At 40.0% G+C, this 27663-nt stretch overlaps 1 long non-coding RNA gene across 3 annotated transcripts; it reads left to right on the forward strand.

Moving 5' to 3' along the window:
- Window positions 1-2692: 2692 nt before the first annotated feature.
- On the forward strand, window positions 2693-12271 carry LOC148803567 (uncharacterized). 3 transcript variants are annotated; one of them, XR_016076667.1, is made up of 3 exons: window positions 2693-3015; window positions 3122-7122; window positions 11909-12271. It is a non-coding gene; the product is annotated as an uncharacterized LOC148803567 (long non-coding RNA). The 3 variants fall into 3 exon arrangements; XR_016076668.1 differs by having other exon boundaries at window positions 2693-3010; XR_016076665.1 differs by having other exon boundaries at window positions 2693-7122.
- The last annotated feature ends 15392 nt before the right edge of the window (window positions 12272-27663 follow it).

A 27663-nucleotide genomic window follows, 5' to 3' on the forward strand; every position in this document is an offset into this window, starting at 1 on the left:
TCTATGTAAATTTTTAAAGAAAATTCAGAAAAAATATAAAATAACAAAAAAATTGTATTTTTGGTGTAATCTACCCTTAAAGAATAATTGTGTCATAGATCTATGGGTGATCTACCATCTCCATAGATCTATTGAAATTTCATGTAAAATATTCATTTTTTTAATTTTTATAATTTTTGTAATAAAAAATATTTATTTTTAAAACATTTTGTAATTTTTGAAAAAAATATTTATCTTTTCTAATTTTTTAATTCATAGATTTATTGAAAATTTTTGTGAAATATTTATATATTTTTAATTTTTAGAATACAAAATATTTTTTTTTTCTAATTTTTGGTGTGGTCTAACCATAATATTTACCATGTTGTAAATCTATGGATGATCTATCACATCCATAAGTTATTTTTTTGTTACATTTTTTTTTTTAATTTTGTTAGAATTTTTGGAATAAAAAATAAAGTAATTATCTGAATAAGAAATAAATAATTGTATAAAAAATTAAAGAAAATGTTTCCTTAAATAACTATTAGGCTTATATTTTATAGTTATAACCTTATTAAAGAGTACCCTTATGTTCCGATATGTTGATTATGATATATTTTTTCATAAAAATCACTACAAATGTGATTTTCATGTATATATAACTCATTTAGGCCTTATATTTAATGCTATTAATGTATTTTTATGATTTATTGGAGTATTTGTAGTGTTTTCATGTATTTCTGTGTATCTTAGTTTATCGTCTGTATCCATGTGTATTCTGATATGTCTCTTAAATTTGGCTTTCCAATACACTTAGCGTTTCGGATACTTTGAACCTTGGATAGAGGTTTAAGCAATGACGGTTTCCAGGGAAAGAAAGTTAATTGAAAACCTGCTCATGGTAGGAGGAAAGCCTGCACATGGCAAGAGGAAAAGTTCATGATCTTCTTATGGGGCAAAAGTTCCACACTCTCATTCACGTTTTTAATAGTTGTATAATATAATAAAGATTTAGATTTATGTGTTAACAAGGTGCTTTGCCCCACTATTTTTCGTCAAAAAATGTCTTTTATGGCCTTAAATATGATTAATTTTTTCAAAATTTGGCAAAAGCTAAGTCCAAGCCTAACCTATAAACATGTCTAGTGTATATTATATAGTTGTGCATTATATATAATCTCGGTTTGAACTCTAATTCGATCTCAATTGAGCCTTTAACTCGTAAATCTCTCCCTTTTCAATGCGGTACCTAATCCAATCTTTTGAACATTATTCCCAACAGCCAAAGTTTTTCCCTTAGGCCGTGTTTGGTTGCAATGCAAATAAATTTGCACTGATGCAAAATCATGACAGTGCAAATGATTTAAGTGTAAATTATAACCTAATTTTATTTCAACTTTTAGTTTATTTTGTTTGATTGCATTACAAATGAAGTAAATTAAGACAATAAGCATAATAAAGTAAAATCTAAAACAAAATTAAACAAGAATTTACATTTTTTTACAATTGCACTCCCATGCATTTTATACTTGCAACCAAACACAGCCTTAAGGAGAAACCTCTGCTAGAATAAATAAACCGGAAATCATAGTATTCAAGTATTGGTGTAACCACAATAAACAACATTTGAGATGAAATGACATCAAGTGAGACCACAGCAATACATTATCAATTTATTATGACCCTACCTTGAATTGGATGAAATATCAAGTGGGATTACAGCAATACATCAAAGGCCTTTGTTCATTGTTTTACACATGACTAGAAGTTAAAACTGCACCGTAGCAAAAGTGAAGGCCAAGCCCAAGGTGGGTGGTGCGGTGTGACGTGAGGTTGATGGTGCTCAAAGTATTCCTCTTAACACGGCTCACTGTTTGTTTGGTTTGACCGAGAATGTAATATAAATTTCTTTATGTCCCTTTCTTTTTGACTATGAGTTGTAAGATATAAATTGATGATTAGGGCTTTCCAAGATTTTATTTTATTTTTTCCAAATGGTGGGAAGTGGGAACCCCCCGCCCTTATCAAAAGCAATATAGAGGTTATTCACAGGGCTGCATTTACTTTGATAGAAAATGGTGAGGACCGTTTTTGGCCACCGGTTTTTGGGTCAAATGATTCGACCATCCAGTCCGAAGCCTGGTTGGATGGTTTTGGGGTCCAAAACCAGACCCAAAGCCTTGACTAATTCCTAGGTCAAACTGGTCCGATCGTATGGTCCAGTCCGATTTTCAAAGCTATGTAAAACAGAAAAGTAGAGGAAAACTTACTTGGGTTAGGATTCAACAACTTGGATTGGGTTTGGGCGCTTGCCTAATCAGATTTAACCTCAAGTTGGAATCTCTATTCTCTACTAGTAGGATTGGGCTTGGGATAATCTTAAGCCCAACCCAAGCCAACCCACTCGACTTGCACCAGAGGGTGATCGTGGACCAATTGCTAACCTGCCCTAGAAGACCCGGTCACCCGGTCCGTAAATTTCTGAGCTTAGCCTTAAGTCTCAGTGCAAGCATGGCCCAACCCCAGAATTCACCGGGAGTAGTTGGACAGGAAACTTCTAGGCTCGGTCCAAATGCTACCGTATATATGATTTATGTACAGTCGCCCTGGGCCCCTATAGGGCTGGGCCTTGTCCATTCTTACTAAAAGGCTCTTCTAGTTCTAGGCTCGGTCCAGTCCATGATCTATTTACATTCCAAGGGTATTTTTGCCAGTTTACTTTATATGACCAACGGTATCTTCTTTGTTTCCCTCCATCAAGAAACCGAATTGAGATCTGCTCTTCACAGAGACAGAGTGCGCCTCACATCGACCTTACAGTCACATTCCAATTGGGAACATTTACCATAAATAATAAATACAAGTACCATAGATGTTCCCGATGTGCGGCCAGGACTTTCTGTGAGAACATTATGAGGCGCAATTTGTGGGGAGCATATTCGGATTCATAGAAACCCAACCAAGAATTTATAGTTCAGAGTTCAGACTCTCAGTGAGCGGGCTGCTGCCTTCCATCCTGTTTCCTCTGGTTTGGTCCGCATAAAACCCGTCTATCTCTTCTTTCTGCAACTGAATCTCTGCGTGTGTATCTCTTCTTTCTGCAGCTAAATCTCTGCGTGTGTATCTCTTTTTTCTGCAGCTAAATCTCTGCGTGTATGTGTGCATGCGTTTTTGAGACGTGTGTTTGAGACATGGCTCGTACCTTGCAGCAATGGCGGGTTCTTGTTCGAATTGGTGGCCATGCTCCAGGATTTCTCCAAATTCCCTCCGAAGTATTTCTCCCACATTCAAAATCCACAGTTTTCGCCATCGGAAAACATGAAATCTCCAACGGCTCTCTTTCTCCATGGATGATAAGAGATTTTTTTTCCATCACCACACTTTCTTCCACCAATCTTTTCCTGGAAGACCTTTTCAGCTAACTTCATTCCTTCCCTTCTTCCTGGGAAGAACCTGCCAATCACTAAGGTTGGTAGGGAAGAAACAAACATTGAATTTAATCGGATTTGATTTCTTATTCGCGTATCTTCATTCAAACCCCCCTACGCGATTCATGGAGTTCTTGGGCCTTTCACTTCGTTTGACACGCATGAAATTGAACCGATCTGGGATTTTTTTTCGTTCACTCATCTCCAATTCTAACGTGAGCCTCTTGCCGATGCAACTGAAACAAGAAACACGGTGTATTAGACTCGAATTCTCAGAATTCTGAGCTCAAATGGGTTTATTTCTTTTGTGATTGGATTGCATTAGTTCCTTGATGGGATTCTGCGAGATGATTGTGGATTTGAGTTTTTTTCAGGATCTTTGCTCCACTGGATTTGGCTTACGTTGTATTGTCATTACCGTCGCTTGAGAGGACTTCGAGGGTCCATATTGTGCCTGAGAGATTAACATAAAGAGAGCTGGCTTCACTGCCGGAGAAAGCATCTCTCAGGATTTTGTCACCCGATCAAAATTTACAGATAACAAATGAGGTTAATTTACTGAAATTCTGACTATTAATGGAGTGGAATTCACAGCGCCAGATGTTGTCTCTTCAAGGGGGTTGACGATTCATGGGATTTCTCGAGCGCTTGAGATGGAGAAACTGTAAAAAAATATCCAGTTAGATAACTTTCAGCTTAATGGGTTCTCATCAAGATTTGTCACTAATTCCTGGTATTCTTGTGAGTTCTACCTTCAGGATTCTTTGTCACTTTTCCACCCTATTTTTTCATTCTTTCAAAATTCAAATACAAATTGTTCATATAAAGAAAACATCAGAGTCCAAAGTTTGTTGGGTTATTTTATTTGGTCTTAAGAGCTTTTAGACATTTTCAACTGAATCTTAATCTTCAATCGTAGTCGTTGGAGGGCTCCTTTTGGGATCCCATCAGTGTGACGATTTTGTGATGGAAATTCATGGCTATGATCTGAATCTGATTCTTCCAGGTCTGTTTTTGCTTGATTTGGAACTCTCTGGATCTTGTTAACAAACTATTTATGATTTGTGATCATTGGAATTTCATATTAGACTAATGGATTCGTGGTACTTATATTCTTCTTTTTTGTAGGATCTCAGCCTAAAATATCTCATGGAAATTTATTCTTATGGTTTAAAGTACAAATTCCATTTTGTCCTAACATTTAAAAAAAAGGATGCACATTTGTAGTGCCTGCTGTGCTCAGTTCATGAGGGAATTCTCTTAATGTAGGTCATAAAAAGTGGTTTCTGTCCTTTTTCACTCTCTTCCTATCAAAGAAGAAAAGGAAAAGAGAAAAAAATTAATGTTAGAGGTGGTAAATGATAATAAGATACGTAAAATTGGGAATAGCCTAAGTACATCCAGAACAAATTAACCTACAGTAGTTAAGACAAGTCTTCTAGAATAGCATAATCATTTGGTAACATCCACTCCTAACGTGCTGTACAGTAAGTATCTTATCAAGAAGTAAACGGGGGAATGATTGAGAGGAAACAAAACTATTTGTGGAGGAAGTTTGATGATGAGAAATATAGGTAATTAATTTTATAAAAAAAAAGAAATATAGGTAATTAGTAGGATATGAGGTTCGACTGTAATGGGGTAGTTATCGTTATACTATAATCCAATCTGAAGTCATATCCAAAGTTCATTAAGGTGTTCAGTGTAAAGTACAGAAAGCAATTATGCTGTAATCCCCATTTTGGTAGTTATTTCCTAGAGTTGTATCCAATGCCAATTTGTAGGGAGGAATTGATTTCTGCTTATTAACTTGGGATTTGGGAACACTCAGTTGTGGTGTCAAATGGGCAAGGGTTCCTGCATTCTTCTGGATGGGGCGGGTAAAGAAGCTAGTCCAAGAACTCTATAAAACAGTTGTAAGACCAGCTATGTTGTATGAAGCAGAGTGTTGGGCAGTCAAGAAACATGTCCAGAAAATGAATGTGAAGAAATGCGAACTCTAAGATGGATGAGTGGAAAAACTAGAAAGGATAGGATTAGGAACGAAGTTATCCATAGGAACCTAGGAGTAGCTCCAATAGGTGACAAAATGAGAGAGAGTAGACCAAGATGGTTTGGACATGTGCATAGAAGACCACCAACTGCACCAGTTAGAAGAAGTGATTTGTTACACATTGAAGGGGCTGGTAGTCCAAAAAGGACATGGGTGGAAGTGGTAAGAAACGATTTAAGCACTAATAATTTAATAGTGGATATGGATTTAAATAGAAACGGATTGGCAAAACAAGATTCATGTAGCCGACTCCATATAGTTGGGATAAGGCATGGATGATGATGATGATGAAATTGGTAAAACAGTAATCTCTCTAAGAAAGTCTTTACAGTGAAATACAAGTCTTTGAGAAGTAGCACCTAGTTAAGCAAGCCTGTCAGCTTGCTAATTGCACTCTGCAAGTATGATAAATCTCGACATTCTATTGGAGGGTACTAAGGATGTCTTCCACCATAGTTGGATACATCAAGGTGGGTAAGTGTGATCCTTCATAATATTTACAAGTGTGACAAATTCCACCTCAATCTTCAGATAAACTTCAATTCTAATGGATAACAAATGCTATATACCATCTTGCATGGTTTGTAGTCAAAACCGTCTTAGCAGCATTTATATTCCTGATTAAACTCAATAAAAAGATAGCCTTTCCAGTCTAGAATTCTACCACCTTCTCCACTTGGGGCCTTGGTCCTCTAGATGCTCCATCTATGTTTAATTATAATTTCCAAGATGTGGCTTTTCCCAACTTGAAAGGACCATCTATTACAGCCTATGAGATTTGATCTAATATCTAACCCTTCAAGCAATAGCCTCTTAACAGAACTGCAGTCCTGCATTGGTTCATTCAACTTCCTTATCCCTGATCCATTTCAATGTGTTGTTAGTGATGAAACCTTCTGTATCTTATTTACTTTACAACTTCTGGGTAACCAATGCTAGTGTCATCCCCATCAAAGTAGCTATCTGGGTTTTATCTTTGAAGCTTTTAAAACCATGGAAAGCATTGATCCTCAAAGATTTGGGATGATAACAGAGCATCAGAAAATGGATTCACCAATCCCAAACCTTCTCAAATTTCCACTTTTTTTCTGAATGTCCCAATTTCGGAGTTGTCAATGCAGCAAACCTTTGAGGCAAGGTGAATCCCACAAAACTTCATATTCAGGTCAGTAAGCAACCTTCCTTTCAATGACTTATTCAGGAAGTTTACTTTCAAAAAAAGCAAAGGAGTTTCTCAGGAAGGAGTATGAGACTGATATTTCCTCATTCTCAGGAAGAATGAGGCAGGCATGCTGTTTGCATTAAATATTTGTGATTGTAGAAGATAACTATTTGTTGTCAGTCTATGTAGGTATTTGTGTAAAGATGGGCATTGAAAGATGTGGAATTCTACTCTTCGTAACTACTCTCTCTCTCTCTCCCTTCATATCCTCTATTTTATAACAGAAACCCTAAATCACTACTTGGTGTCAGAGCCTCTTGATAATATGTAACTGATTTTTACATGTATTACTGTGATACTGACCTGAGCAGGTGGAATGACAGAACAGGATTCGTGTAGCCAATTTCATATTTTGAACATGGCTTAGTTGAGATGAGCATTGGTGTGATATTGATGGTCTTTGACTATTATACATGTTCGGTCCTCCAAATCATTTGGTAAGTAGTGCTGTATTTTTTTTTCTCCTCAAATATAAATGGCATTCTCTGTTATTTATGAAAAAAAAGAGCCTATTGATCTCTAGGGCTCAACAGATTTTCTTTTAAGAACTGATTCCCTTAAAAAGCTACTTACATTACTATGGCATAGGGTGATGCCAAGATCTGCACAGGCACTATTCCTATTGTCAGATTCTACCCAATTATACGACCTGTAAACCAACCATATTTTCTTTGCCTTTTCAGTATAAAGTTTGTGTTGATGATCATTTACTTTAAACTATATCTAGTAAAGGAATAGTTAATGTACTCCCTACTCTTTCCTTATCTTCTGTTCTTTGTGTTCCCAAAATTTCACTAATTTATTATCGATCATTATTTTAACCAAGTTCTTGAATTGTTGTGCGACTTTATTTCTCATTTTGTTTTCTAGGACTTGGTAATAAAGAAGATGATTTGATGTGGTTGTAAAGTCAATGGTCTCTACCTCTTGGATGTTTCTAATCAATTTAATGCTACTTCATTGACACCAGTTGTATACAAGTCTAATTAGTCTAATAAGAAAGAGTGCTTGTTTTCTCTTCTGGTTATTTTTGTTTGTAGGTCAACATTTCTTCAAAGTGATAATAAAAGTTCTATTGCATTTAAACCAGTGTATATTGATATTTGAGGTTCTTGGAGGATCAATTGTTTGTTTGGCTTTGTTATATTGTTACCTTTATGGAATACTATTCTCCTTGTACTTGGGTTTATTTAATGAGGACTAGAGATGAAGTCCCTCTGGTTATTAAAAAAAATTAAGTGGTGTTTATCCAATTTGAGAAAAAAATCAAGGGTCTGTTTGGTTCGCAGTCGGAATCGGAATGGATTATTCCCATAGTCTGTTTGGTTCAGACCGGAATGGGAATGGGAATTGGAATCAGCAGGAATGGGATTTCATTCCCAGGGGAGGGGCAGGGAATTGGCCATTCCCTCAAATGGGGGAATGCCATTCCAGCAGGAATGGGAATGGGATTCCAATTCTGCCCGACCAAACAGTTGGAATCGGAATAGCTCATTCCGGTTCCGGTTCCAAATCCCTATTCCAGCGAACCAAACGGGGCCTAAGTGTTCTAGATTTGACATTGGGAGGAAATATAGCGAAACTTCTCTTAGTTATTTTGTTGATCATGAGATTATCCATCAAACTGACAATTTTTAAAGCTCACAATAAAATGGTGTAGAATGCATAAAATAGACACCTATTGGAGGTGGTTTATAGATTTCAGTATGCATGTCTCAAAAAAATTGGTTTGAAGCTATTTTATTGATAGTTTACCTGATTAATTGTATGCCTTACATTGTTTTTCAATTTAAATTTCCATATCAAGTCCTATGTCCAGATCATAAAGTGTTTAGTCCTGCTCCAGAAGTCTTTTGTTGTGTTCATTTCTTTCATGTGTTAGCATAGTTGTCAAGTTGATGCCTAGGCGACAAGGCCACCCATGGAGGGTCACCTCGCTTAATTGCCCGACTATTTTGTAAATGGCGCTATGAAATTCTCTTGTATTCTTTATACCTTGGGATTATAATAATAATAAAATAGACATTATTAAAATAAAATGTTCATTTTGTGGGTTCATATATTAGTTTCTTATTATTTTCTTATTTGTTAAAGGGTTCAATCAATGCATATTGGTTTATGCCATTTTTAACCCTCAAGGAATTCAAAATCTGAACCAATAAGCAAGGGAAAAATTAAAATTTTGTCGAATCAATAAATTCTTCATCATTTCCATCTTCTTCTTCTTCTCTCTCTCTTCCGCTCTTTGTTTTCTTCTTTTCCTAGAACAGAAAACAGGGGCTCAGCCCATATGTTTTCTGAAATTTCTTTTCTTTTCTTCATTTTATTCTCATGAATATGTTGATTGTCTATGTTTAAATATGAATCTTATATTTTTCTTATCAAGCTTATAGATAATTATTAATTATAGATGATAGTTGGTTGCTATGGAACTTAGAGAATTACCCTAGGATTCATGTTTTTTTTATTTAAAAAATTCCATTGCATGCCAACCTATCACCTAGCCTCGCCTTGGTGCCTTGAAAACTATGGTGTCGTGTTATCATCAATCTAAACTTGATTCCAAGGATTTTCTGGTGTATATTTGTAGGTATTTTGGCTCTCAGAAAGGGTATGAAGTTTATGGTCCAGTTACTAAAAAAAGTTTGTCTCTGTTTTTGTGAGTTTGTTCCTTCTTGTCTTTTGCTGCCTCTCTATAGTAAAGAGTTGCAACTTGCAAATTCATTACCATTTCTAGTTCTTGTTCCTTTTTTTGTCGCCTAAAGGTTTCTCTTTGAAGTCGAGTCCATATAGTTGGGACAAAGCTTAGATGATGACGATCATGAAAGTTTTCTCTTTCTTGTCCAGTAGTGAGCACAAAGAGATTCAGGTGTATACAAGATACAAAAGGCCTATGATAACAACACCTCCCAATTGATTTGATCTTCGTTTACCCATTGTTGATTGTAAGGAAAAACATAGTTGTACAATATATTCAATCTATACTTTTGTTTCCTATGGTTCCTTATAATCTGCTTTTTTGTGTTTTTAGATGTCTTGCAGATGGTTTGCCATTTGCTGTACTTGTATCATGATGGAAAATGGGGAAGGGACCGGTTTGTTTTGTTTTGCTTTTTCTTTTTTCTGTTTTTTTTTTTTTGGGGGGGGGGGGGCGTAAAGGGTGCATACTGCATAGATTCTGTTTTCCTGTTCAGAGCTTGGTGAGACATTGTGTGTATCTGTTGGGGCCTTTTTGCTCTAGATGCAAAGCTCTCTGTGTCTTCTAATTTGCCTTTTAGTAATGCATTTTCTTTTATTATGGAAAAATGCGGCTATCAGCATGACACAAATCCTGTGCAGCATGATAGAGATAAACACAAATTGATTGATATTTCATCCATGAGAAGGTTGCCTCTACAGAAATTTGTTTGATGTATCTGAAGACAAGTGATCAATTAGCTGATATATTGACAAATGCTATTGAGGAATCTTAGTTGAAATGTGTAAATTAGGCATGCTAGATATTTGTAACCTGCTTGGGAGGGAGTGTTGTCAATATATGTATTAGTTGATACTTGCTTGTTGAGGGGTATTATTTGTACTTATAAAATTACTTCTGGATAGTAAAAACAATGGATAGTGAGGGATATGACCCTCATTTTTTTCTCCCTAATTACTCTGTCTCTCGTGGTTTTTCTTCTCACTAACAGAAATCCTTAATCACACTATTTATCATCTATCCAAATGAAGCACTTCTTATTGTTTTAGCATGATCGTCCTGGTATTACCATCCATGGGATATTAATTATCTAGCTATTCCACACAAATACACCTTTTCATACCAAACAATATTGTCAACTGTTTATGTAATTAATATCACATGTGTCAGCTTTGTCAAAGTATTTTAATTTTTAACCATAAGGAAAAAATAAGGTTTTTCCTGCCCTCTTTGTCTCTCATAATTTATTCAAGGAGAGGAAATGAAAAGAAATGTTGGATAGCTTGTGTAAATTGGTTGTCTAGATTTTGGTCTGGTCAACCTTCCAAAGAAAACTCATAGCTAGGATTCATAAAAGTGAACTGCACCTGTACACAATGAGAATGTGTAATTTTATGGACTTTATTATACCAAAGAGACAGAGACTCATGCAGTGGCATGACCTGACCTAAGTTCATTTTCCTTATATCCAGTACTAATTTTACTATTTAGCATTGTTTTTATTTTATCAAGCTACAATACTGCTCTTGATTATTCTCATTCATGACTTACATCTTTATGTTTGTGGAGAGCGTATGTGTGATACTCAAATCTAATCCTTCTCTGTTTACACTAGATTATAATTGCTTTGATGTTGAAGATAAAAATAGACATTGTCTTTTTGTTTCTAGAGATTTAAAATGATGCAAAAATTTCATATTAACTACAAACTTCTCCTACCTGCCAAAACCAGACAAAAGTTTCAGAAAAAAATGGAGAACTTTTTTATTTGTTTGTTCATTTAGAGCTGGTAACTTCCAGAGTTTGTGTTGCTTTACAACAAGAAGTTAAGTCCATTGGAAGGTTCTTTGTAGAACCGTCCTAGGGTACTACTCATCATATCTATTTACTATAAGTCTTCTCAAAGTGTTCTTAAAACTTTCATCATTCAAGGTTATATGTTAAGGACAACTTATATATGACAGCATATCCACATGTATCATATATAATGTAAAATAGAACAACACTGCCTGCGAAATTTTCAGTTGATTAGCAATCTCTTGGTTAAAAAAAAGGCAATGTGTCATGCTTGACATCTGGAGATTTTACTACTATATCAATCGATATACATATCAACAAGTGTAAGCATCCTTACGACTTCTATTGCTACCAAAGTGACCATGAATGGAAATCCATGAGCATTTGATTACATTTGTTCAGATGCTTTGAACTTGGTCATATACCATGCATTAAAATCCCTGTTAAATGGCACTTATAGATGTTAATTAACCAAAATACATGGGCTTGGCTCCATAAAGATTTCTACAGTTGTTAAATCTTGTGAAATACAAATTTGGCAAAATATCTCAGATACAAGATTGAACAAATATTAGATGCCTGTATATTTGCTTCTATAATTGTATGAAGATGCATCTAAAAGGTTTTCTTTTTTTTTTCTTTTTGGTAAAAGCGTCCAATAGCTAATGCTATATATTGTGTAGCATTGTTATCCTACATTTGTACTCATTTACATTGTATTTCTGTAGTTTGAATGCAGTTCCAAATCCAATGATTGAGTTCACACAATTTTTATCACACATGCCCTCGATTGATGTGTCTATGACTGTAAGCACAATGGAGCTGGTAGGGGTGATGTGTACAAGTAGCCTGCCCTCGAATACAAGGACATGAAGCAGCTGTCTAGTATGACTGGCAAATTGTTATCTGCAGTTTTTAGCCATCCTGCACACTCCATTGTGGTAAGACCAATATCAACCTATTCATCCACATTGCAACATTTCAAGATGTGTCCTTCCACGTCTAAGGACATGTGAAGCATATCTTTGTAGAATGGCATTGATTTTCATATATATATATATAATTTCTGAAGGAGAGTTTGGCTTGATCAAGGACTGAAAAAGATAGTTTTGATAGTTTTGGAAGGTCTACAGTTAATAAGCTAAACTTTGGAGTATGGATTAGTGGTTCAGGGCTTTCATAGAAGTTGGCACAAGAGGTCGAAAATCCATTTTGCCTGCTGATACTTTATCTGACTCACTTCTGGGTCTTGAAGCTCCAGGAAAATGGCTATTGTTGAATAGGGTATTGATCTCCTCTTCCTGCTTCTCCCCCCTGCACAAAAGATATGAAAGACAATAGGACTCCATTTGTTTCATAAACAAGAGTAAGATAATTTGTTTCATCTACATTTTCAGACTGTTTATCCTTTTTTTTCATACTTTTCTACCTTGCCTTGGAATCCTAGGAGGAGCAGTGACTTCCCTGGAATACAATAGTCATGACTTATGATCCTTGAAGAGTGGGGAGACACAGGATACAGCCTGTGTATCAATTTGGCAGTAGAAAGCCAGATTTTTTTATAAATGCAACTGATAGTCATAGAGGCTCTAAAGTAAATAAAAAAAAAAAGAAAAAAAAATCAGTTAAAGCTGCTGCTACATGTGGCTGGATTCATTTCATTGGACAATAGAACACTCATTGTCCTCCTGCCTGGGAAAAGTCAGAGTTACTGATGCAAATGTACCAAATTAGTACAAAAGTGTGACGATGGCATTAATGATTTGAGGTGCTGTAAGCATATGCACATGCTCAACAGTAGCACTCCAGCTGGTGGGCCTCAAATTTTGACACTGCTCCAAAATTCCAAACATATCACCAGAGAGGTTTATTCCAACAGTCAAGGATATTCAAAACTCATTGGATGGTCATGGCTCCCGAAAAGGTCCATTGGACATGTAGGGCTCGTTTGAGAGGGCTGAAGCTTTTGGTTGAGCTGCTTTAGGGAAGCTACTAAAAGAAGCCTACGAAAAGCCGTTTTTTTAGCTGGACAACAAATTTAGACCTTTCACCAAATATTTTGTATAGTGACTAAACCAAACCGCCTAATCCTAGACTCCTGGTCTTGGGCCATGGCCAAGATAATAATCTTCAATTAATAACTGGTGAATTATCAAGCAAGCAAACGCACACAGAAAGGATAAAGGGTTAAAATTTTCTCATTGGAATTTGTGTTAATGGAATTAACCATAGTTTGAGCTCAAAAATTAATTATTTTGATTACATTTGGGAGAAATTTTGGGATTTCATTATTTGAAATTCTAATTGAACTAATCTGGAGTTGGTAGGCCGTAGGCCAGCCTAGGATCATGTCTAATTGCACTGAATCCAAATTTGTTCTGTTTACTTTTGTTGGTTTCCCTTTCTTTGTAAGAATAAATAACTTGCGCTACCTCCTTGTCTGGCCCTTTGTCATTTTGATTTGAAAAGCCTGTTGGGCTGTCATGTATTTGGGCGATATGTCTACCCCATGTCAGGTTCTGTTCAGACTGGACTTTGGAAGAGCCTGGCCCATTAAGAACAACTTGAAGAACCATCAATTTGAATGATTCTACCTTCAAGCCCATTAAGTCTTTCTGGATCTTGATTTCTCATTTTACTCTGAACAAGCTTCTTCATGTAAAATTTATTAGGGCCTATTTGTATTGACTAACTAGTAACTTCCCCGTGTTCTTTTGATGGAAAGTGAACTTTACTTTTGGTAAAATTTTTGGACACTTTCCAAGGTTTATACTGGTGGGTCGGTTCTGGTTCCTAATTACTGGTCCCAATTATTTAAGGTTACATATATCCAAAAGGGTAGTTTTGGTAATGTTTTGATTGAAACCAGAAACCCTACCATTGATTCGATCAAATGTCTTTTTGATATTCTTTTTGTTCTTTCATTTTCCCCTCTTTCTCTGAGATCACATCTCAGCCCCACAAGGAGCCGCCCCACAACGCCCCACAGCACATCTCTGCCATGTATTGGGAACATCTTCCGATGATGACATCATCGGGACTGGTACTATCATCGGGGGATGTTCCCAATACACAGCAGGGATGTGCTGTGGGGGCGGAGATGTGAACTCTCTCTCTCTAACCTCTTTGTCACGGTAATAGTACCTAACCCTAACTCTTCCGGTCTTCCTCTTTTGTTTTTCCCACTGATCTCAAATCTATATTCGGTCTTCACCCAAGTCCTAAAATCTATGGCATGTAATGGTAGTGACAACGGTGGCCAATGGCATCAAGATATTTAGATCCTCTTTCCTTTCTTTTCTTTTCTTTTTTTTTTTAATTTTTTTTGGGAAGCATGAAGATATTTAGATTCTTAGTTTTCCATATGCCTCATTTTATAGGATTTGTATGCTTCGTATTTCAAACTCATTCCCTAAATGAAGTTGCTCTTGTCTTGGGTATGCAATTGCTTCAATTTACAATCACATTGAAGCTCAAAGGTATAATGGATAGCTGAAGCCTAAAGGTATTATAATCCGGTCCGTTGGACCAGATCAGGGGTGTCAATTGGACTGGATTTGGTCCAATCTGATACAGTCCAATGTGAGTCCATTATAAATGGATCAGGTCCAATCCAATCCAATATATGTTTTGGACCAATTTGGACTGGTCCAATTCAATGTCTGGACCATCCAATCTGTTCAAATTCATTTTGATTTAGATTGGTTTCAACCCAAACCCACTCCACTGATGCATATATTCTTATCTTATACAATAGACCAGATATTGGCTTAATCCAACCTAATCCAATATAAATTTGTTATATCTTATTGGTCCATCCAATAATTAGTTTTGGACTGGATGGGGTCCAATTCAAAACCGGTCCATTGACACCGTTAGGCCAAACCCAATTATCCCGATTATTAATCATCTTGGTTCTGGGTGCAAGGTTACATATCCTATGGGTTTGATTTGGGACTGGGACAGTGCGTGCAATTCCTTCTCGGTTCGGGACTGATTCTACCCTATCCTAATTTAGACCTAATCCATTGACAGCTCTAAATAATACCACTTTATCTATTGAGGAAAATTACAAAACTGTGTGAACAAAATTTCCTAAAACAGCACAAACAAAAAGTTTAAAGAGTCTTTTATAAAACTGCCTCGTTTACCCAATTAACATTACCGGTTTAAAGAATATCTATGGATAAACCTATTTATCAAATTAACACTTTCGCAGATGTTATGACACGTCATTCTGATGCTCTGGGTGAGATGGGATTGTGGCTGTGGCGCCAAAGTAAATTTAAGAATACGAGCCCACACTGAACACTCTGATGCCGTGTCGATCCCTAATTGGCTCTTCTTATTTTAACACTCTTTCATTATTAACGTTGGAACATGGTTGCTGCAGGTCATGTGATCCACTTGGATTGGACCCTTCATCTGTTGTCCCATTCTGAATTCCACGTCATCCAGAGATAATCCTTACCATCCGATGAAGATCCTTTATTATGACGTAGTCCAACATATGGACCTCCTTGATGGTTGTGGATACGGATCACCACTTCTGACATGGACACGTGGCAAATTTAAATCATGAGCTTATCTTTGCAGTAGTACCGTAGCATAATAATTTTGTAGGGTCTGAAATCTGAATGATCTCTCTCTCTCTCATTACCATGAATTTTCATTCTTTTCCTCCCCCATCTCCCACCTTGTTGTACTTCTGCGATGTGATAAGACCAAAAAGAGTGTGGGGCCCTTTTGGGCCCAACCCATCCTTTCACTTGTCCAAACTCCCTTTTCATCTCATTACTGTTGTATCTTGTTACAAACCTCCCACCATCCTACGCATTCACTGCCTCTCAGGCTCTCAGGCTCTCAGCCTCTTGTCTTTCTCTTCTCTCCCCTTTCTCAACTCTGTCATGGCTCTTGGCTCTGAGACGGTCAGGTAGTGTTCCCCTAACTTGCCACTTGTCTAATAGTCAGTCTTAAAATCAACCATCATCTACCGGTGAATCAGCGAGTTGGCCCATTGCCACGTGGAAGGTCAGAAAAGTCCGCATAAAAGATGTGAGGCTCGGATTTATAATGTGATCTATGAATTTGGCTACGAGTAATCCGAACATTACTATACTGTACATTACCCTGGTCAAACAAAAAGATCTGACAAATGGGCTTTTTTGTTGTTTGTAATTTTCTGGGCTTGCAAAATGGGCTTTGTTTGTTTTTAATACATACAAGCGGCGGATACAAGTTCTTTAAAATTCGTAGAAGGCCCTTCATCTAGTCCCAAATCCCAATTACTTTCCTGCAAGTGCAAGGGGCGCAACTCGGGCCGGGTTGAGATCAAATCCTAAATCAACATTTATCTTGAAGCCTCAAGGCCCTCAACCCTAACCCGACCCGACCCTGATTCAACTCAATTATGAGTTGGGATTGGGTTTAGGTCAGAATCTTACATCAACCCTAACCTTACTTGACCTAATATTAGATTGTCATTTTCTTACCCTAACCCTAAGTCCCTAACCTTGACCCTATCAACTGTATTGTTTTGGATTAGTTTGGTTTGGCCGGTCCAACCCAAGTCGACCTTTCGTGTGGGCCATCTGCTAAGCGGGACCCAAATGGTAACTCGTCGGAATACTGAGGTTGTGACACCTGGCAATTTTGATGGAGCCCAAGTCCTAACTACGTGACCTGACCCCAAGCTGTGACTCTGTGAGACCCATCTGATCTCACTGTGCGAAAACAGCAAAACAGGGATCCCCTTTCTGTTGCATCTAACAGCCTCACGACTTAGGATACTGAGGGGGGCCCACCTACACACAAGCCCTCTCTCTCTCTCTTTCCAATAATTGTGTGAGAGTGTGGAGTGCGTAGTGCGCACGTGTGACGTTCTTTGATCTATTCCTTCCCCTTTTGTGACGATCACCACAGTGCCAGTGCACGTTAGCATAAAAAGTAGCTCAAGTGAAGTAATCTTTTCTTTTCTTTCCACTAATAACCGTTCGGCGAGACACAGACTCACGCTGGTCTGGTGCTTCGCATGGGGCCCACAGGGGAAGGCTGGTGGTGGTGGGGCCAGTCCAATGGAGAGGCGTTAACAGTGACAGCTTGGAAAGGCTGTCGCCTGTCGGTGGCCAAATGGTCAAACCGAATGACTTTCCCAATCAGATCAGCCTACGTGTATGAGTTGAGCCACGTCAGCAGGCTGGACAAAGACAAAGCACGTGCCAATTGCAGCTTGTGGGACCCTCCCTCAGCCCCTGGACCCCTCTTTTGATCTTCCAGCATCAATTCTTGCGCCAAAATTTTCAGTGCCATTTGCTTATTTTAAAACTGATGGTGGGAGATCAGAGATCAGAGATCAGAGATGAGACATATAGGCTCTGGGAAGTGATGATGTGCGTGTGGACCCACATTATTGACATCGTCAGCAACCACTCTTAACTTTGGTACTGACTACTGTGTGAATGTGTAGAGAGAGAGAGGGGGGCGAGAGGAGAGAGAAGGGAGAGAGGTGGTTGGTCAGGGTCATGTCGTCACCTCCCGCCAAGGGTTTCAGTTCAGTTCAGATGAAGAAAGCAGTTCCATAGTTGCATCGCGTCAGTTGTGGTAAAAAATTCGTCCCCTGTTTGAATAGATTCACTTTTTATCTCACTCAGAAATGGATTAAATACATATACAACTCATAAAAGAGAGAAAAGGATTCTCATTTTGTACTTTTGCTCATACTTCTATCCTACCCCTTTTGAACTCGCTACATTGTTCAATTTACGACATCAAGGAGTAGTTTTCAATTTTCATAGCTAACAAGTGCAGCAACCCTTTTTGAGAAACTTTGAAACCAAAATTACTAAATTCTTCTTGTTTGGATAAGCTTCTCTTTTAATCTCCTTCTAGGTTCTTAAATTGTAACTTTATCAAAATATTGGCAAGAAATTCACTCGCAATAAATTCAGTTTAGCTTGTGTTTGGTTTGAAGGAAAAGGTAGAAAAAGAACGGGAAAAATGGTGAAACCTATATAAGATTGTTTGAGTTTTTTCAGACAACAATCGAGGGTTTGATTAAGGGTTTGTTTGGATATATTTCCATTTGTGAGGTTCAGGCTGTGGAAAACAAAAATGAACCAAAAACGTGTTTTGAGCTTACATAATAATCTAAATCCAAAACATTTTTAAGCCCCCAAAGCACAAAGCTTAAAATTGGGGCTTCATGCTTTTGGACCACTCACCAGTCACCAGCCTTCAGAATCACTAGACTGAATCCCTGAAGCACACAGAAATGGAAGAGACCACATCTCCGCCCCACAACTCCCCACTGTACATTCCCGCTGTGTATTTGGAACATCTCCCAATGATAATATTAGAACTGATAATGCCATTATTGGGAGATACTCTCAATACACGGCAGGGATGTGCTGTGGGACAGAAATGTAAAGGTTTTAGACTTATCTATCGTCAACGTAAGTTCTGCCCTAAAAAAGAAGAAAAGGAGAAGGGGGTTATTCATGTAATCTTTAGTCATAGGCTTAAGGCTCATCTTGGCCCTGTACATCTTCTATTAATGAAGAGTCAAAGTGCGGCTTGACCCATGAGTATGAGTTGAGTGGTCACTCTAATTGGTTGGATCAACAGGTTGATTCTTCAAATTTACGGTGCAACTTTGATCGGCTCGGGTTGAGAAATTATTACAATTTGAATGAATATGGGATGCAGTGTAAATTCTTCAAATTGGATACTCCACTTGCAACAACAAAAATATATAGTAGCTTTCATTCTTCTTTTTTTCATGATACTAGTAGAATGGCCCATGCGATGCACGAGAAATTTGAACCAGTGAATGATACCACAATCAGATATAGATCTTAACAAAGTTAGGTGTAGCCACTTGTTTGATTCTTCACTAATCGTGTTAGTGCCAATCTGTTTAATTGTTCCAAAATGAAATCATACTTCAATTACTTTATCATAGTTGAGTGTGAGTGGTAATGTTAAGAAAACAAAACTGACTTAAAACATGATCAAGGATTCCATTTGATATATAATGTAATGTGTGTGTATATAAGAACACAAAAAACTCTATATTGTAACATTAGGACAATGGCTTAGAGGGTTGTGAAACCAACCATAATGCGGTGTGGCATAGATTCAATTCAATTAAAGAGCTTAGTAGTAGGGGGATTTGCTCTCAACTTTCTAGGATGTTGAAACCAAACCTAGAGGATGCCAAAAGCAAACCAGGAGGGTTTTGTTCATAGCTTGCAAGTGCAAGATGTTAAAGCAAACAACTTGGATCTTCATGTAGAACAAGCACTAAGTTTTGGTATTTTTATGATGTCTTTCGTTGATGATTAAGAGAATTAGGTGTATGAGAACTTATAAATTATAAAACACCAGAAAAATGTTTAGAAATTACAAATACAAATTTGATTTGGGCAAATATAAGCCTACTAAAGACACATGATTAAACATTGAATTAAACTCAAAAATGAAAAGTTTTTGAAACTTATAAATCAAAACCCTAATTGCTTAAAATTAATTAAACAAAAATAATTATTAAAGAAACTCAATTTTAAACTAAAGCATGGTGTGAAACCAAAATTCCTATTGCATTTTCATAACTTAAAAGAGTAAAAGAGATAATAGAACTTTGCAATTGTGATACAAATGATATTGAGTACAATTTTGACATATATTGTTGTTGAAACTTCTTGAGATGAAAGGCAAAAGACTGAATATGATCGAAAATGAAGAGTAAAAACACTTAGAACTTCATTAGTTCCAAGTGTCTAAAAACCTACATTATTTCTATTCACATATTTTTTCAATCAATTACCTAGAGGTGTAAATAGAGCCATGTTTGTTCGATATAGCACAACCCACATGCGGCCCGTGCAAAGTTCAGGCCGTGCTGTGTTGGCTCATGGGCTGAGTCGGGCAGTACTTCCCTCCCCTAGGATATTTTGGGGAGTTGTCATGGCACAGTCCATGGCCCATGTGTGGGCCCATGCTGTGCCATGCCTTGGGCCAAGCCTTGGGCTAGACCAGGCCAATTCATGCTTTTTAAAAATTTTGAAAAAAATAATGAAAATTTTAACATAAATTAAAAAAGATCTTAAAATTTTATTTTATATGAATTTTGATGTATACAATTGCTTATATATGCAATAATAAATAAAATAATATAAAACAATTGAAAATAAAATTATATATATTAATATAATATAATATAATTTAATATAATATATGTGGGTTATGTTGGGCCGTGCCGCAAGCCGGGCCATGTTATTACGCAGCATGGCCCGCTCAGTCATACAGGGCCAGCTCAAAATCATGTCGCACCGTATAGGGCCGCGAGTGGCATGACTTGATTTACACCTCTACAAATTACATTATATATCACAGTTAAAGGTGTAAAGCATATAAATGATATAATAAATAATGAGAGTAATTTTGGAAATAAAAATGAGAGTTTCCAACAAAAAAATTAATTGACTTTTAAACAACAGTAAAAATAATGGTGAGGGATAATTTTAGAAATTAAAATCAGTGAATTTTGACGAATGGGACGATTATCATTCCCATTTTTATTAATGGTCAATTGAAATAGATATAATATCAAGTCGTTTTTAGCTCAATTTACTGAATATTTTGATTGTTTTTAGTTTAATTTATTAATGCCATTCAATATTTAAATCCAATATTAATGAATCAAATTTGCATCTAGGTATATCCCCTAAGTGGTCACTATAAGTTGTGAACACATATTTACATGTTTGTCAGCCTAAAAATTTATCTTCATACCAAGCAATGGCTCGGGCTCCCATGGTTAATTCTCAACATGTTCATGAGTTAATAAGAAGTGCTTTTGTGTCATGCTTTTTATGGAATTGTGTTATATGAGAGAGAGAGAGAGAGAGAGAGGTGCTAAAAACGTTTATAAAAGTAACGTATCTGGCAGTATGAGTATGAGGGAGATGTCTACTTTTTAAACAAGTACACAACAACGCCTCTTGGGTAAAAAAGGAAGCAAATAACGCCTGCATGGAGAATACTAACACAGGTTGTATTTGGAAAGGGTTCAGAATTTGTACATTTGGAGCTCAAAGCATAAAGCCCCAATTTCGCTGCCCGTCCCCGAAGGCTGAAGCTATGGAAAAATGCTTTCACTCAACTGCTTTGTGAAAAGCATTAAAACAGGTTTCAACGGAAAACCAAAAGCCCTTTTTTGGCTGAAGGACAACAAATTTGAGGTTTTAGGATTTTTCATCAAACACTACTTATAAGCTATCTGGCTGGGTGGGGCTGAGTTTATAAAGCCAAAGGCAACCATAAGAAGGCCCTGCCAAACGCTTTCTGCTTTGAGGCTTAAATGACTTTCAATTAAAATGCTTTTAAAGCAATTCTTACCAAATTCTCAAAACAATCTTTGGTTCAATTTTGTTTTTTCTTTTTTTCCACACCAAAAGCTCCAAATCAAAAAATTTTATCCAAACGGAGCAAATTTCAGTGTTTACAAAATTACATGTTTGGTCAATTATTATATCATTAAATATTTTATCACATAAAAAATATATTCACTAAATGACAAAATATAAGTCCTTAAATTCGGCTGCTTCAGCCATTATCCCGGGGGCCCACTTATTTTGGATCATAAATAGAGCTCTTATTCTTCTCTAAATTCAAACAATGAAATGAAAAATAGTGACGTAAATTCTGCTTTCAGCTTTCAGCCTTCAGCCCTCGAAGTCGAAATAAATACCTGTTTGGTTGGATTAAAATGCAGTGACTTCTGGCTTTTCAAGATGGATCCTACATGAAAAGCCTATAAGCTATGTTTGATGAAAAATATTAAAAGCCCAAATTAATTGTCAATTAGGGCTTGTTTGGGACACTTTCTGCATTTGCGGCCAGCTGCATTAACTGAACCATTTTAGTTGACCACCTGTGTTCTCGGTAAGTTATTCAAAGTAGCTTCATCATTCATGTTATTGTTACTATTCCAGTGTTTGAAATGTTCATGTTGACTTTTTAAATTTTCACCAAACACAGCCTTGGAGGTTTTGGAGCCAGTTGTGAACGCCAAAAGGCATATCTTGAAAGCCCTCTTGATGAAGGAAGATTTGGCCCGGCATCGCAATCATGCCACGTGGCAAAAAAATAAGTAGCTCGGCACTTGAAGCAGCGTACCCAGGGTGCAAACACCAAAGGGAAGAAACCAGCAGTCTGAACTCCCCTCGAGGAGACCGAACTCCCTTCGAGGAGCCCAAACTCCCTAAAAGGAGCCCGACCTCCCTACTAAGAGCTCGAACTCCCTACGAGGAGCCCGAACTCTCCCTTTGGCCCCGAGCCACACAAAGCAGTGACCCGAACTGGCCCGTCTCATGGCAGTTCGGGACACTCCCCTATCCGAACTCAAGACTTCGCCTCGCACACCGCTCCAGCACTTCGCCTCCAGAGCATCGAACTGGACAAACCACACCGTACCTAACACCGAAGGGGTCTGTATCCTGGGGCGGCGCACCTGACTGACTTGGGATCTGACGCTTGACGGCCGCACTTCAACGGCCACCTGCCACCGTCACCTGCCACCGCCATCTCCAGTTATAGAGACAGGTCCGACAAAAAGAGCAGTGACGGTTCTACCCCAGCAGAGGTGATGACACCCGAACTGGCAGAAGCTCGGAAGTAATCATACCCGAACTGACAGAAGTCTAGGAGTGAGTGCGCGAGGTGGTTATAAAAGGCTCTCCACCCCCCAAAGAAGAGGTATGCAAACTTTGCGTTATTTGGTTTTATCTTGCCTTTGAAAGATTCTAACTTGAGCTTCGGAGCCTTTACACCGGGTTCCCCTCGGAGCTTCCTCATCTTCTCCGTTTCAGGTTCCCTGCTACTCAGTTCAGAGGCAAGGTCGTTGACAGCTAAGACCGGCTGGATTGCGCACCATCAATTGGCGCCGTCTGTGGGAATCGCTTCAAAAAGCCTCCATCCAAACTCTCATAACCTCTTTCCTTCAAAAAAAAAACCCAACACTCATGGCTTCTTCCAGCAACGCCGGACGTGGCACGGAGACAAACACCACCGGGGAACAACTTCAAGTCCCCGTGGTGTGCGTTGGACAGTTCACCATCCCCCTCTCGGTGGATGGGATCCCCACCTTGAATGCGCCACAAACAGTGGCGCCCGTAAACCTTCCTGCCATGAGCATCCCCTTTCCTCCCCTATTGAGACAACCTTCACTGAACCAACTGCCGTCCCCCTGGCAGCCAGCCAAAACCAGTTGGACGACCTGATGCAGTGCATGCGGGCAATGCAATCCCAAATGCAACAGTTCCAGCAACACCAGCTTCATCAGCACCAAGTACTGCACAACATCTCCCAGTATCACTATCAACAGTAGTTCCCCCAACTGCCGCTGAAGCAACCACCACTTCCACCTTGGCACCCTACTCCGAGGCTGGTTAAGGCCTCCCCACAGGATGGACGCCCCCACCAGGGAAAGGCCTCCCGGCCCCAGAACCCCCCTAACAGTCATGCCTCGTCTCCAGGCCGAAGAGAGAGAAAAATCATCCCTGCCTTGCAGCTCGCAGGCGGATTAGGAACCTCGCTCGCAAGATTGGCACCTCGGCGCTCCAAGCCCGAGTTCCCACTCACGGAAAATCGATTCGGCGCCTTGGCAGCAGACTACCAGCATTCCGGGCCCATCAAGCTCAGCAACACAGAGGCCAGCAGTGCTAGTACCAGGCCCACTCAACAACGAAGGCGCCGACGAAGTCGCCGAACTGCCACCCGTGTCTTGTCAGAGCTTAGAGGCAAGGAAGATACGAGCTCGGACGAGGTAGGAGCTGCCTCGATTCTCTCACTTTCTTCCCCTTCGCATTAGAACTCCTGGCGGTCCCCTTGCCCAGGGATTTCAAGCTCCCACCTTTGGACAAGTATGATGGGTCCTTCGACCCCAACGACCACGTTGACGCTTTCCAGTCCCAAATGTACCTAGCCAGGGCCAGTGAATCGTGCATGTGCGTGGCCTTCATCACCACCTTCAGGGGGTAGCCCGCACTTGGTACAGGAACCTGGTCCCCGGGTCGATAAAATGCTGGGCCCAGTTCATGCAGGTCTTCACCGCACACTTTGTCACCAGCAATCGGTGCCCCAGAACAGAGGAAAGCATCTTCGGAGTAGTCCAGAGGGAAGGAGAATCCGTCCGGGGCTACATCAAGCGATTCAATGAAGCATGCTTACAGATACCGCAGTTAGACCCCGCGGTGCAGCTTGCGGCGGCCAAGAGAGGAGTAACGCACAAAGAGTTCAAGTGGCACATGGTAGCTAACTAGCCCGCAACCATGACCGAATTCCTCAAGCTCGCGGACAAGTTCATGAGGACAGAGGAAGAAATCAACCAACGAACCGAAAGCGGGAATGAGAAAAGAAAGAGGGAAGGCGAGCCCTCCAACCCAGTCGACAGAAAAAACCCGGCCCGAGAGCCGAAGCCGAAACAATCGTTCCGGGCTCCCCTAGCAGTTCGGACGGATTACACGCCGTTAAACGCGAGGCGGACCGAGATCTTAATGACAATCAAGGACGCCCCATACGTTAAGTGGCCACCTCGCCTAAAGGGAAATCCGAACGAGAGAAATAAGAATTTGTATTGTAGTTTCCATAGAGACCACGGTCATAGTACCAAACAGTGTAATAATCTCCGGGACGAGATAGAGGGGCTCATCCGTCGCGGATACTTAAGGAATTTTGTACATCATAACAATAATAACAATAAGGCAGGTCGGCAAGGGGAGCACGAAAAGGATGCCCCCAAATCTAGCAGCAAACCTGCCGAACCGTTGCAGCGGCAGCCTCCGGAAGAGAGGCCAGTTCGGGGAACCATCCATGTAATTGTGGGAGGTTCGGTGGTAGCAGGGTGTACCTCGGCAGCAGCCCGGACTTCAGTTCGCGAAGCGGCCCTCGAGGAACGGAACCCCCCAAAAATATCGAGGACCGAAGAACCAATCTTCTTCACGGAAGACGACGCATGAGGGGTCCACTACCCCCACGATGACGTGCTCGTCATTAAACTAAGGATCAACGACTTCGAGGTCAGACGCGTACTCGTAGATTCGGGCAACTCAACGGACATCCTCTTCAAACCAGCATTTGACCAGCTACAGTTACAGAGGAGCGAGCTAAAACCCGCGAACACTCCTCTGGTGGGTTTCAGCGAAGAGGAAGTCAGGCCCCTTGGAAAAATAACAGTACCTGTGGAAGTCGGCACATGGCCTTGTGCGGTCAGACTCAACCATGATTTCCTGGTGGTCGCGACCCCCTCCCCATACAACGCCATAATTGGGCGGCCAATCACGCATATCCTACGGACAGTGGTCTCCACCTACTATTTGGCCATGAAGTTCCCTACAGACTTTGGTGTGGGGGTAGCGCGGGGTAACCAGCTTGAGTCTCACAAGTATTATGTTGCCGCCCTAAAGGGAAAAACCAAAGTAACCGACGACCTCAAACTGGAGCGGCCTGCGGAGCAAGGCGAGGAACGAGCTTCGCCCATAGAGGAAACGGTCGCAGTCCCGACTTCGGCTACAGACCCAGCTCGCACACTACAAATCGGTGCTTCCGTCGAGGAACCCCTACGAACTGAACTGGTGAGTTTTTTACTTCAAAATTTAGATATTTTTGCCTGGTCTGCAGCCGACATGCCCGGTATTATCCCCGACCTGATAACTCACAAACTTAATACTGACCCTGTAGTTAGACTCGTTAGATAGAAGAAACGTAACTTAGCCCCAGAGCGCTGGAGGGCGGTCAATGAGGAGGTCGAGAAGCTCCTCCCAGTAGACTTCATAAGGGAAGTCCATTACCCGAGCTGGGTAGCCAACCCAGTGCTAGTGAAAAAGGCAAACGGCAAGTGGCGCATGTGCGTCGACTACACCGACCTGAACCGAGCTTGCCCGAAAGATTGCTTCCCCCTCCCCATGATTGACCGCCTAGTGGACGCGACCTTAGGACATGAGTTGCTAAGCTTCCTAGACGCCTACTCAGGCTACAACCAAATCAGGATGGACCAGTCCGATGAGGAAAAAACCAACTTCATAACCGAGTTCGGCCTGTACTGCTACAAGGTCATGCCCTTCGGATTAAAAAATGCCGGGGCAACCTTCCAAAGACTTGTAAATAGGCTGTTTCGGCCCTTAATTGGCATGAAGATAGAATGTTATGTAGATGACATGGTTGTCAAGACACAGTTTTCACAAGAATTAATACAGACTTAGATTCTGTATTCCAAATCCTGCGTCAATTTAGCATGAAGCTGAACCCTAACAAATGTGTCTTCGGTGTCACCTCGGGCAAATTCCAAAGGTACATTGTCAACCGGCGCGGTATTGAGGCCAAAAAGCCATCCTAGATATGAGACCACCCCGGAAAGTAAAAGAAGTTCAGAGGCTAAACGGCCGCATAGCCGCTCTAAGCCGCTTCATGTCCAAATCAGCAGACCGCTACCTACCCTTCTTCAAAGCAATCAAAGGCAAAGGGTTCGAATGGACCCAAGACTGCCAGCTCGCGTTTGACGAGCTAAAAAGTTACCTCGCTAGTGTGCCAACCTTAGCTCGGCCCGAGAAGGGCGAAGTCTTAGAACTGTACCTCTCGGCAAGCGACGAAATGGTCAGTTCGGTACTAATAAAAGAAGCTGACCGGGTCCAGCGACCCATCTATTATGTTAGTAAAATTTTGCAGGGAGTAGAGACAAGGTACCCGCAGATAGAAAAGTTAGTAAAATTTTGCAGGGAGCAGAGACAAGTTTTACTCAAACCTGAGGTTTCCGGTCGACTGACGAAATGGGCCATCGAACTCAGCGAGTATGACCTCCAGTACAAGCCAAGAACTGCTATTAAGGCCCAAGCCTTGGCAGATTTTATCGCCGAGTGCACGTTTAGCCTCGAAGCCCCTGAGCTGGTCGAGCCCGAGATCCCCAGTTCGGGCGAGCTCGGAGCTCCCAAGCCAATAGAGTCCAAACCCCGTGAAGTAGCAGCTAGTGTAGCATCTCTCCTGGTTAGGCTAAACGCGAACTGGGATGAGGAGCCCTGGATCCTTCACGTAGATGGCTCCTTGAACCAGCAGGGCAGCGGGGCTGGAATAGTGCTACGCAGCCCGAGTGGAACAAAATTAGAATACGCACTACGTTTTGAGTTCGCGGCATCCAACAACGAGGTGGAGTACAAGGCACTGATAGCCGGGCTGAACCTAGCACACAAGGTCGGAGAAAAACACGTAGTTATCTGCAGCGATTCCCAGCTCGTGATTAACCAAGTTACAGGCAAGTACGAAGCACGCGAGCTCACTATGATTGCATACTTGGCAAAATTAAAGGAAGCTCTGCTCAACTTCCAGTCACACTTCATCAGGCAAATCCCGAGGTTAGAGAACACTGAGGCTGACGCCCTGTTCCGGCTAGTCAGCACGAGTCACAACGCCATGAGAACTGTGTACATAGAGG

Source organism: Nelumbo nucifera, chromosome 1, assembly GCF_055504915.1.
Source record: "Nelumbo nucifera cultivar China Antique chromosome 1, China Antique-T2T, whole genome shotgun sequence".
NCBI lineage: Eukaryota > Viridiplantae > Streptophyta > Magnoliopsida > Proteales > Nelumbonaceae > Nelumbo > Nelumbo nucifera.